We start from the raw sequence: 11,209 nt of genomic DNA, 5'->3' as shown, positions 1-11,209 counted from the left end.
AAATGGAAGGAGGGTGTCTGCCATTCAAACTTTCAAATTAAAACGTTCATTTCATTGGTGGTAAGGGTCCTCCTAAGAAGTATCCTATAGGAGTATTTCTAGGTAAGGGAAGCAGGCTAGTCAGCTGTTGGCTGGTGGGGCTTTAACCATTCTGAGAGGGCCTTGGAGCCTCCACCCACAGGTTTGACCTGCAGCTCTGGTTCAGGGCTGGTCAAGGGTTGCCCCATGCTTGGGAGAAGTCTCACTTCAATGATTGTCGACGTTTCAGATGACTGATTAGGTGCCCGAAGGCCTCTCTCCTGGGGGCAGCAGAGAAGCCCCAGGAGTAGAAAGTGCTGGCTATCTGGAGCAGCTAAGGTGCTGTCAGATGTGGAAAGCTGCTATACACCGCAGTCGCTAGAGATTAGAGGCGTGTCCATCGGATATGTGTGTGCCTACGTAATCCAGAAATGATCTGCGGAGGCGAAGCGAGTGCCCGGAGCGGTAATCTGCTCTCGCCCGACAGCCGCCCGCGGGGAGAGGTGTGTCAGCTCAGCCCCAGCGGCCGGCTTTCCGGGAGGGCGGGCTTCGCCGGGGGCGAGCGTCCGGCCGGGGGTCCTGCCGGGGAGCCCGCAGGGGCGGTGCGTGCTGCCTGCGTGGGCGCCGGGCCCAGGACTGACAGGTCGCCAGAGGTGTCTGAATATTCTGGGGAGCTGGGCCGTTCCCCGGGGAGGAAGCCCGGGGCTGCCAGTGACCTTTAGGCTCCCCCCTCCACGTCTTTGAACCCGAGTGTCCTTACAGGTAAAATGAGGGAAACGTTCCGGGAAATGGCTTCTTGGTCTTACATTGTATGAGTTCAGGGAGGGAGAAGGGAAGGCCCTGCATCCCACTGCTGGCGCTGAGTGCGAACGGCTCTGGGCCTGCCTCCCGCCGCTCTGCCTTCCTCACCAGGCTATCTCGGCCGGCTCTCTGGGCGTAGGCTCTCCAAGCCCGTTTCCTCAGCAGCCTTGTGGGGACAAAACAACAGCATGTCTTCCCAAGGTGGTTGTGAGGATGAAACACAATTCCTACTTGCAGTGTTCAGTGCGGTGCCGAGCAGGCTGCAGGCTGCAGGCCGGAGCTCACTGTCATCACCAAGCGCGCTAAGTCCGAGTGGAAGGCTCAGGTGGCTGTGGGTGCACCCATAGCAGCGGCACCAGGAGAGGATTCTTCCTAACAGCCCTGCCCGCCAGCCTGGCCCAGGAGTAAAGAATTCCTCCGGGAATTCCTCATGGATCCCCCGGGTCTGTGAGCTCCGGAAGAGAAGAGCCATGCCTCTTCATCTCCTAGTACTTTCTTTGCACATAGTCTGTGTCTGATACATATGAATTGAATGGATTAAAATGGGAACATGCAAGAATCTTTGCCACTTGACCAGCTACACAAGCAGACAGCATGCCTGATTAAATTGACCACCGGTCATAATTAAGCTTTCTGTCTGGTTTCTGGTTATTTTTTAGTACTGAGATCAGCCTGGGGTGAGTCTCCTGCCTTCTCAGTGGAGTAGGTTATAGTCCTCAGGTTACAGTGGAGAGAACAGAAACTTGGAGAGGGAACTTCAGAGGCTCTCCCAGCACAGAGCCTGGCATGAAATTGAAACAGCAGGGTTCATCTTGGTTGTCATTTCTTTTAAATTGTTATTTGAATCCTCCATTGGAATTGTTTTCAAAATAATTGAGGTTCCATCAATGGATTTAAATTGTTAGCTTATTGTTATTTTGACTGCCAAGTCAAATACAATGTATGTAATTTGAATTCGGAGAGAAGATAATGCATAATTCAAATTTTATGGCAGATAATGAATGATATACTGGGGCTTATAAATTAGTAGTTCCCTTGGGGAAAATACTAAAGTACTATTATGGTATGATTAATATCAGAAGAATGTAGTTTTTCTAAACACACACACACACACACACACACACACACACATATTTCCTCTAATCTGAGACTTAACAAAATAACTAAAGCTTTCCCACCCCCCTGGCCTACCTTTGTGTCTCTGCCAAAGCAAGTGATGGGGGCTGACTCCACTGCTACAGCAAACCCGTTTTCATTTCTGTGATCTTCCTTCCTTTTCATAGTTTTCCTGGTGACTCCACCAGGACAGGGTCTGCACTACTTGTTGCCTCCAACCGAAGCCTTGTCAGGTGCAGTATACACACAGGCCTCATGTGCCTTGCTGTCCTTAACTTATCAAGTCCTCAAGGCCATGGTAAGCCGGCATTGAGTCTGACCTCACTCTCTTTGCATTGAATTCCTTGGCTATTTATTCTCAGCTTGGTACTCACGTTTTGTTACTGATTCCCATGCATCTTTGATGGAACCAGGCCATTCATTTCATTTTGCTGTCTTTTTTGTTACTGTTTGTGTGCTGTCTAAAAGTGCTGTTTGTTATAAGAAGAATCATAGGATAGACCACAGGCATGGGCGTCAGAACACTGCTGCTGAAGCTGGCCTCACAGACCTGTGAGTTTGGGATTCTCACCAGACCAGCATCCACTAGGACAAACTTTGCTGTGGAGTCACCAGTGAAACTGGATGAGGTTCTTCCATCTGGATTTTGTGTCCTGAGAGGTGAATAAGCCTTCTATTCCTAGTCACTGTTGCCAGTTCTCATGGTATTATCTAAATCTATATCCTCGCCTCCTCCAGGGAAAACTCCTGCTTCTTATATGTACTCTCTTTACAATTCCAATTTTTGCGCCTATTTCTCTAAATGGCATAACTTCACCAAGAATTTTGGGGCCTTCAGTAACCACTCTAAGGAACATTTAATTTGAACAGGTTGTTCATTTGAGAGATACATTAGAAAAGAAAGGGAATAAGATTTGCCAGACCCAATGGCAGCATTTTTGATTGATATTTGAAAGACTCCAAACAATATTTTGATTCAAAAATTGTATCACTAAAAGATTCTTTGGCCAGCTAATGAGCAAGCTGACATACTTAAGCAACAAGAAACTCATGTTCCTAGGAGAATGCCCTCGGCTCGCCCTCCTGCCTTCCTATATATCCAGCTCTCCCTCTTCCCCTCATTCTTCTGATCTCTTTCCTACCACACCTCTACCCACCCCCCCTCCTCTTTCCTTGTCTACACCCCTTACTTTTCCCCAACAACTTTCTTTTTTTTTTCAGTTTTTAGTTTTTAATGAACTTGTAAACAAAAAAGCTCCCATTTCAAAATAAAAACAAAATCCCAGATCATATAGATGTTTACAGTGATTACATTTATCTAAGCAACATACAAACCTATTCAGTTTTAAGATGTTAACTAAATTTCTGTGACAAATATGCTTTTTTTTAAATACCAAGAACATTATAGAGTTAATGCAGAGTCCTAAGGATAATCTAGTAGTCACTAAGTTTTTCTTAAGTCTTCATTTTTGGTGCTGTTATTTCTAGCACAGGTAAGCAGGCAGTCTTTTATATGCTCAAACACTGGAATCTTTGGTTGCTACCATATCAGCTGGCTTGCAAACAAGAAGCCAACCATTTTAAGAATGTGTTTTAAGTGAACAACTTGCAAACCCCAGTGGTGGATAAATCCTAAGAATGCACAATTGTGAGCATTTACAACCATCACAACTGTGGCTGAAGACTGTTCATGCCGTTCTTCTGAAATGAGATCTCAAAGCAGTATAGTTCAAAGAAAAAGATTTGAACAAAAAATTGGCATATGCACAATCTCTCCACCAATCTGTGGTGTCAACCATTTAGTTAACTTTTCCACTTGAAAAAATGCAATAGAAAACTGGACACCATGTTTCACTATCTCAGTCAATATTCACAATTACTGCAGCTACAACTCGGGACACAGCATCATCAATGCTGCCCAGAGCCAGTCTATACTGAAATTAAATCCTTTACACCAAGTAAATGGTTGTCCACAACCCCTGGCTAGTGTACATATGAACTAAAATTTCTAGATTTTGGGAGAAACAAATGCTGCTCCGATCATCTGCACTGCTTCTTCTGTTCCTTGATTATGTGTAGAAACCTGTGGGGGTTGGGCCTGCTGACCCTGCCCACTTGAAGAGGCTGCCTGCGGTGCTGCTTTCTGCTTTCATATTGTCCAGTCAAATGTGTAGTCATATTGGTGGTTCAGGATTCTGAAAAGAATGCGGAATTGCTGCCTCAGATACATGTAATCTGGGGCTTCCTCAAAGAGCAGCCCACGACAATAGTTTAAGTACATGGCAAATTCTGCAGGAAACCCCTTACATAAAACTTCCACAGGAGTGGACATCGTCTTTTCACTAATTTCTTCATATTTTTGTTTCTTTGTTGCAGCCTTAATCCTTGCCATGGCAGGCTGGTTCTATTAAAATACATCAAAACAGATCCTAACGATTCCATGTCATCCCAGCGACTCTGTTCAATACCAAGATGTGCACTGATTCTAGCATATCGGGCAGTGCCAGTGAGATTTTTATCTTCTCTGTACGGTATGTGTCGCCTTGTCCTGTTGTCTCTGTACTTTTTGGCCAGACCAAAATCAATAAGGAATAACTTATTACAGTAACACCCAATGCCATTAGGAAGTTATCTGGTTTCATGTCTCTGTGTATAAAATTCTTTGTATGCACATATTCAATTCTACTGATCATCTGGTCAGCGAACATAAGGCGTTTTCATTGTGAACCTTCTTGCACAGAAATTGAAGAGGTCTTCCAGGCTGGGCCCAAGAAGACCCATGACTAGCACATTGTGGTCTTTTTCCTGACCATACCACCGTATGTGGGGGATGCCAACCCCACACTGAAGAATCTTAGAGAGTTTGCTCTCGTACAGCAACTGCGGGTGCCTGGCCTTCTGAGACTCTAGCTTCACTGACACCTCCTCGCTATGGGTGATACTGATCGCCAGATAAATGTCCCTGGAGGAGCCAGGCGCGATCTTCCGCACCAGTTTGGAGCCGCTGCTGCTCGCCATCGTGGGAGACGGAGGCGGTGGTGGAGGCTGAGGCCCAGCCCTGACACCTCGGAGAGGAGGACCTGGGCTCCTGGGCTGGTCCAGGGAGCAGGGCTGCGGAGGAGGGCGACAGGGAACCGAGCATGTGGGCTTCTGGCGTCACTGCCCTGAATCCGCCGAGGGGAACCCCATCACCACCTCCCAGTCAGGTGCCTTTGTGCTAGGCTGCAGTTTGTGTGGGGTTCCCGGGGCTCCCCAGCTGGGCTACTTGTGTCCGGGTGGCCGCCACTGCCTCGCTTTCCCGGCGATGTCGTGGGCTGGAAAGGGGGCGCGGTGAGTTAGGGCAGGGATACCGCTGCCCGGCTCCAGCCAATGCAAAATGCCCCCAGTCCCTGGGAGCCGCTTCTTCACCCCCCAACAACTTTCTAAGACCGCAAATTCCATTTGCCTCTGATGTCCATTCCTCTTAGGAACTAGGTATGTAGGCAACTGTAGCATTTAAACCTTGGATCCAAACTGAATTAAGAGCTATAATTAAGGATTTCCTCAAACCCAGACAAGACCAGCCATTATTCATAGAATTATCTAGAGCAGTGGTGGGCAAACCACGGCTAGCTAGCCACATGCGGCTCTTTGGCCCCTTGAGTGTGGCTCGTCCACAAAATACCACGTACAGTGCGATTGAAACTTCGTGGCCCATGCGCAGAAGTTGGTTTTCGGCCTGGGCGAGTCTATTTTGAAGAAGTGGTGTTAGAAGAAGTGGGGGGTGTTGGTCTGTTGGGCGACAGGAAACGCGGCGCAGGGGAGGCGGGCGTGATTCATGCACGAGTTGAGTGAGCCAGTCAGCCAGCAGTCTCATTGTACAGTGGTTAGTGCTAGTCGCGCCCGTAAATCTCACGCGGGTGACAAAAGTACCTACTCGAAGCATAAAGTTACCTGTATTTTTCCAACCAGCTGCAAAACCTACAGGTATTTTTGTCATCAATTTAAGAATTGTAATTATTTTGTGTTGGTGGCTTTATTATAAAATGAGAATGTTTTTAGCAAAGGCCAGCTTAGGAGTACCCTAATTAAGTTAATAACAATGTACCTACCTATATAGTTTAAGTTTAAAAAATTTGGCTCTCAAAAGAAATTTCAATTGTTGTACTGTTGATATTTGGCTCTGTTGACTAATGAATTTGCTGACCACTGATCTAGAATATTGTGGAATGTTATGTGACCCAGTGTTATCTGACCTATATCCACTTGTACATATATTGATTAAAACCTCAGGTGCTAAATGGAAAAGTTTACTGGATTCACCTGGGAAGGGACTTACAGAATCCTTTCCACAAAAAAGAGAGTACACAAAAAGGTCCTCCTGAAAGCCCTCTGTAAAACATTTCCAATAAAAACAGATGAACCACAATGCAGAGAAAAGAGGAATCTACAGGAGACTTTGGGATAGGCTAGGAACCGCATTGTGTTCTTGCAGCCAATTCAATGCCAACAATAACCCCCAATTTGGGGTGCAGTTAGGAAGGAAATTTTATTCAGTGCAAAACATCTCAGTTGTTATACAGCAAGCACTGCTGTGAAAAAAGCACAGCTGTGAGGCAGCCCTGGGGTCAAGGCAGTCTTGGGATCAGGCCTCTCTCTGGCTGGACAGCTCTGCTCTGTTCCTGTGGGTCTGGTCTGCCCCACTCTCAGAACTGTACTCCCAGAGCCAGATCTGGCTTATATAGACAGAAGTCCCCAGGCCTTGCTCCCTGATTGGTCTGTCCTCATAGTTTGATTAGTCCAAAAGACACTTCCATAATTGGTCAGAATAGAGCTTCTCTGATTGGTCTGTAAAGATGTTGATGGGGGAGGGGGGGTGGGCGGGAGAGAGATAGCTGTGCAGCTCTGATTGGATGGGGAAAGCCTCAGTCCTATTGGTTGAAGTAGGATTCCAGGACTCCTCTATAAGGGTTGGCTCAGCTGGTAGAAGCACAGTGCAGGCAGGCTGTTCAGTGCTGGCCTCTCTGTGAAGTGCAGCTTGCACAGAAGGCCTCTGTGTAGAAGAGGTGGCTTCTAGGCTCTCTTTGTTACAATTTGAGACCAGTTAGCCACCAGGAGTCCTTCTGAGTAAGTGCCTTCTTTCTCAGGGCCCACAATTGCAACAATATTTGGGAGTTTAAAAAGTTGCCCTTTCACCTCATTTTGTTAATGAAGTTAAACCTGAAACTGGAGACCACATTCAAAAACTGAACTTAGAATGGGAAATAGTCCCTTGACTGGAACGACAATACCTGGCAGGCATTTTAAAAGGGTTTTAGAACAAAAACAAGACAGGACACAAAATAAGCTTGTGGCCCTGCAGGTCAGCAGTGAGGTGGCTTGCTCCCCAACAAACCACCTACTGACAAGGACACTTGAGAAAAGAACACTGAAAAAAAGATGGTCTCATCTCATGAGACAAAGAAAAATTCCTTAATTCTGACTTATGAGGGTGCTCCACGGAAGAAAAGTACCCGATATCCTGCCATACCCTTAAATACTCCAGGTGAATTAACTAGAAATGTAGATAGTGTGTTAGTTTCCTTGGGCTGCTGGAACAAACTATCACAAACTGGGTGGCATAAGACTACAGAAATGTGTTTTCTCATGGTTCTTGTGGCTTAAAGTCCAACATCAAGGAGTCAGCAGGGCCACCCTCTCTCCAAAGGCCCTGGGGGGATCCTTCCTCGCCTCTTCTAGCTTCTGGTGGTTGCCAGCAGTCCTGGGTGTTCGTGGCTTGTAGATGCATCACTCCCATCTCGACCCCCATCTTCACATGGTATTCTCCCCTGTGTTATCTTTGTGTCCAGATTTCCCTCTTCTGCTGAGGATACCACCCTAATCCAATATGACCTCATCTTAACTTGATTGCATCTACAAAGACCATGTTTCTAAATAAGGTCAAACTCACAGGTTTTGAGGGCGAGGACTGGAACATATCTTTTGAGGGGACACAGTTCTACCCACTATATATGGCAACCTCACGCATTTCTGGTAGATACAAGTACTACTCTTTCTGCATTAAACCTTGCCATCTCTGCTCAGCCTCCTTTTTGGAGTAAACATAAAAGAGCCACAGGTGGCAGGCATTCCAACTAACCCACAGATATTCTCTATTTACCTGCCCTTAACTATGAGCCTGGGAGCCCTTGATTGCAAAACATGCCTTCCTGCTCTGTGACACCCTCCTGCAAATTTCATAAGGAGAAACTTACTTTGCAATTTTAAATGAACACCAGAGTATTTGGAACTATTTGTGGGATTCCAAAGGATTCTTCTATTCACAAGCAAGTTGATTCAGCTCTGATTATCTTTCTTTTCTCCATTATATTCTATGCATATCCTGGATAAGTATTGACAATGTACCCGGCACTGATATGGGAGAAGTGGTCAGTGCACCTCATAGTGACTGGTCGAGCGGTTGTTCTGGTCGTTCTGCCATTATGGTCACTGGGCTTTTATTATATAGGATTACTGACTGTACCCCCTATGCTGTACTTTACACTCCCCTGACTATCTTGTAACTACAAATTGGTACTTCTTAATCCCTTTATCTTTTTGACCCAGTCCCCCAATCCTCCTCCCATCTGGTAACCATCAGTCTGTTCTCTGTATATATGAGTCCGTTTCTGTTTTGCTTGTTCCTTTATTTTGTTCTTTAGGTTCCACTTAAGTGAAATCACATGGCATTTGTCTCTCCCTGTCTGACATTTCATTTAGCATAATACCCTTTAGGGTCTATCCATGTTGTCACAAATGGTAAGATTTCATTCTTTTTTCTTTTGTTTTGTTAATCCTCACCCTGGATATTTTTTCCACTGATTTTTTTAGAGTGGAAGGGAGGGAGGGGAAAGAGAGAGAGAGACACACACAGAGAGAGCTCTAGAGAAAAAGAGAGCTCTAGATGTGAAAGAGACACAGTAATTTGTTGCCTCCCGCAAGCACCCAACGGAGGCTGGGAATCAAACCTGCAACTCAGGTCAGAGGAATTGAACCTCTGACTCTTCGGCGAAAGGGCCCATGCTCTAATCACTGAGCAACACCGGCCAAAGCTCATTCTTTTTTTGTGACCGAGTATATCCAGTCGTCTATTGATGGGCACATAGGTGGCTTCCATATTTGGCTACTGTAAATAATGCTTCAGTGAACATAGGGATGCATTAGTGACACTGAGCATCGTTTCATATGTCTATTGGCCATCTGTATGTCTTCTTTGGAGAAATGTCTATTTAGGTCCTCTGCCCATATTTTAATTAGATTGCTTGCTCCTTTTGGTGTTAAGTTATGAGTTTTTAAAATAAATTTAGCATACTAATGCCTTATTGGATGTACCACTGGTAAATATCTTCTCCCATTTGATAGGGTGTCTTTTAGTTTTGTTGATGGTTTTCTTGGCTGTGCAAAAAGCTTTTTAGTTTGATGTAGTCCTATTTGTTTATTTTTTCTTTTGTTTTCCTTGCCCAAGGAGATGTATGAGAAAAAATGTTACTAAGAGCAATGTCAGAGATTTTACTGCTCATGTTTTCTTTCTTCTAGAAGTTTATGCTCTCAGGCCTTACATTTAAGTCTTTAATCCATTTAGAGTTTATTTTTGTATATGGTGTAAGAAGGTGGTTCAGTTTGATTTTTTTGCATCTGTCTGTCCAATTTTCTCCACACCATTTATTGAAGAGACTGTCTTTACCTCACTGTATATTCTTGCTTCTTTTGTCATATATTAATTGACCGTATAGGCATGGGTTTAAGTCTGGGCTCTCTAATCTGTTCCATTCATCTACCAGGCTGTTTTGATTACTATAGCCTTATAATATAGTTTAATATCGGGTAGCATGATACCTCCAACTTTGTTCTTTCTCAAGATTGCTATGGCCATTCAGGAACTTTTGTTTTTGTGGTTTTGCAATTGTGGAACAATTTTGTGGTTCCATATAAATTTTAGGATTATTTGTTCTAGTTCTGTGAAAAATGCCATTGGTATTTTGATAAGAATTGCATTGAATCTATAGATTGCTTTGGGTAGTATGGACATTTTAATGATGTTGATTCTTCCTATCCATGAGCAGAGGATGTGCTTCCATCTATTTATCTTCTTCAATGTCTTATAATTTTTTGAATATAGAACTTTAACCTCCTTGGTTAAATTTATTCCTAGGTACTTCATTTTTTGTGTGCAATTATAAATGGGATTGTTTTCTTAATTTCTCTTTCTGATAGTTTGTTATTGATGTATAAAATGCAACCAATTTCTGATTATTAATTTTATATCCTGCTGCTTTGCTGAATTCATTTATGAATCCTAATAGTTTTTTTGATGGAATCCTTAGGGTTCTCTCTCTATAGTATCACCTGTAAATAATGACTGTTTTACTTCTTCCTTTCCAATTTGTATGCTTTTTATTTCTTTTTCTTGTCTGATTTATGTGGCCAGGACTTTTGATACTATATTGAATAAAAATGGTGAAAGTGGAAATCCTTGTCTTGTTCCTGATTCTAAGAAAAATGCTTGTAGCCTAGCCAGTTTGGCTCAGTGGATAGAGCGTTGGCCTGCAGACCGAAGGGTCCTGGTTTGATTCCGGTCAAGGGCATATACCACGGTTGCAGGCTCCTCCCTGGCCCACGCCCTGGTCAGGCACATGCAGGAGGAAACCAATTGATATGTTTCTCTTCGTCTTTCCCTTCCTCTTCTATTCTCTCTAAAAATCAATGGAAAAACACCTCGGGTGAGGATTAAAAAAGAAAAACGCTTATAGATTTTCACATTGAGCATAATGTTGTTGAGGATTTGTCATATATGGCCTCTGTCATGTTGAACTATCTTCCCTCTATTTCCACCTTGCTGAGTATTTTAATCGTAAATGGATGCTGGACTTTTTTCTGCATTGTTTAAAAAATGTTTTTATTGATTTCAGAGAGAGGAAGGGAGAGGGAGAGAGGGATTGAAGCATCAATGAGAGAGAATCATTGATGGGCTGCTTCCTGCATGCTCCCTACTTGGAATTGAGCCTACAATCTGGGCATGTGCCCTGATTGGGAATTGAACATGACCTCCTGGTTCATATGTCTATGCTTAACCACTGAGCCACACCAGTTGGGCTTCATCAATTTATGATTGTATGATTTTTATCCTTCATTTTGCTTATGTGGTGTATCCTGTTAATTGATTTGCAGACATTGAACCAATCTTGCATTCCAGAAACAAATCCCTCTTGATCACAGTGTATGATCTTTTTAATGTATTGCTGAATTTGATTTGCTA

At 44.1% G+C, this 11,209-nt stretch overlaps 1 pseudogene; it reads right to left on the bottom strand.

The window, feature by feature from the left end:
- Positions 1–3,709: 3,709 nt before the first annotated feature.
- Positions 3,710–5,620, bottom strand: LOC102420699 (annotated as a pseudogene).
- Positions 5,621–11,209: the final 5,589 nt, after the last annotated feature.

The sequence above is a fragment of the Myotis lucifugus genome, unplaced genomic scaffold (genome assembly GCF_000147115.1).
Source record: "Myotis lucifugus unplaced genomic scaffold, Myoluc2.0 scaffold_343, whole genome shotgun sequence".
NCBI classification, from domain to species: Eukaryota; Metazoa; Chordata; class Mammalia; order Chiroptera; family Vespertilionidae; genus Myotis; species Myotis lucifugus.
This window is presented reverse-complemented; position numbering and strand designations above follow the sequence as displayed.